Below are 1,869 nucleotides of genomic sequence, written 5' to 3'. Positions count from 1 at the left end.
ATGTTGGCATTTTCCTTGTAGTTTTCCTCCCCTATCTTCTTTGGGGTATACTTTTTTTCTAGTCTGTTTTGTGTAATATTTTAAGTCATAAATATTTAAACACAGAGAACGGTATTCAGAACATTGCATATGTAACACAGTACCTACCTCTCAGCTCTGTCAAATCTTAGCATTTTACATTTGCTTCCGATGCTTCTCAATCCTAATTCTCTCCTTCCCTTTCCAGAGTAATCATTATCTGGTTTTTGGTTACCATGTGCTTTTGGTTACCCATGCATCTATGCATACTATTTTTGCATATGTATCCAAAAATAATGTATAGTATTGTTTGGCCTGTTTAAAGTGCTCATATTTTTATTTTATTTCTTTATTTATTTATTGTTACTATTTTTTATTTTAGAAAAACTTTGTGGTTTTATTGTACCACGAGGCATTGAAACATCTGAACAAATCAATGTCTGGGCGGTGAGGCAGCTTCTTTCTCTTCACTTCTTTGGGTTACTAGAGCAACTTGTCAGTAGATTAAAAAAAAAAAAAAAAAAAAAAGGACAACCTTTTGCATTACTTAAGTCTTTCCAAGGCATGCGCTGGTACAACACAAACTTCTCTCCTCAGATGGAACTAGTCTAGCGTCCAGACATCATGCACAACACCTCGGCGGCGGCAGCGCACTGCGCCCACTCCCACCGCGGCCCTGCTCATTTGTGCGTGGTATTTGGAGCATCTGGAGGAGTGGGAATAGCACTGGGCAGAGGAGGGAGGAAGAAACAACGTGAGTGCCTGCTGAGAGGAGGTCAGCCGAAGTTGTGCAGGGCGAGCCTAAACACGTCATTGGTGCAAACCCAAGCATCGTTGATGTTCTTTAATAGGAACATCCGGTGGAACCCCATGATGGGGGTCTTCATCTGCCTTAAGCTGGCCCACAACCGTGCTGATGATGCAGCTATGTGGCGTGGGCTGATGGTCCTGCGCAGTCATGCTGTGCTGGATTTTCTGGAACGGAAGGCTAGACAGCTTCTCCACAATGGGAGCTTTCCCCTGGAACTGTTGTCCTGCCCACTTAAGGCATGATATGTCAATGTAAGTTGTACCTAGTTGGGTTCTATCGTTATCAAATAACTGGTAGTAATGTGGAATTTTATTCCACATTAGATTGGATCCAATCTGCTTCCATATTGGCTTGTCTCCCATTCTGGAGCGTCACCCGACCTCGCAGAGAGACCCGAGGGACTGGCATGATGGCTGCAGCAGCGGCAGCAACCCAGCATGGTCTCAAAGTGCTCATATTTTTAAGTGGTCTCATGCATTACATATGCTACAACTTGACTTTCTCCTCAGTGATGTTTTTGAGATTTACCCATTGTGATTCAGGTAGCTGTCATCCAGTTATTTTTACCTGCCATAACGTGTTAAATTTAGTAAATATATTCTACTGAATGAATATTACAGATTACCCATTTACCTATTAATGGACAGGGAGGCTGCTCCCAATTATTTCACTATTAAAAACAGTTGTCTCAGACCCAGCACAGTGGCTCACGCCTGTAGTGCCAGCACTTTGGCAGGCTGAGGCAGGCGGATCGCTTGAGATTGGAAGTTGGAGACCGGCCTGGGCAACATGGTGAAACCCTGTCTCAACAAAAAATACAAAAATTAGCCGGGTGTGGTGGTGCATGCCTGGAGTCCCACCTACTTGGGAGGTGAAGTAGGAAGATGGCTTGAGCCTGGGAGGTCCAGGCTCCAGTGAGCTGTGATTGTGCCACTTCACTCCAGCCTGAGTGACAGACAGAGTAAGCCCCTGTCTTTAAAAAATAAATAAATAAATAAAATAGTTGCCTCGGTGAACATTGCATTTTTTTGTTTGTTTGT

At 43.6% G+C, this 1,869-nt stretch overlaps 1 pseudogene; it reads right to left on the bottom strand.

The window, feature by feature from the left end:
- Window positions 1-666: 666 nt before the first annotated feature.
- Window positions 667-1,321, bottom strand: LOC695785 (nuclear transport factor 2 pseudogene; annotated as a pseudogene).
- Between the last annotated feature and the right edge of the window lie 548 nt (window positions 1,322-1,869).

This window comes from Macaca mulatta, chromosome 7, assembly GCF_049350105.2.
Source record: "Macaca mulatta isolate MMU2019108-1 chromosome 7, T2T-MMU8v2.0, whole genome shotgun sequence".
In the NCBI taxonomy this organism is placed as follows: domain Eukaryota; kingdom Metazoa; phylum Chordata; class Mammalia; order Primates; family Cercopithecidae; genus Macaca; species Macaca mulatta.
Note: the sequence above shows the minus strand (reverse complement) of the source record. Positions and strands in the feature narration are given on the sequence as shown.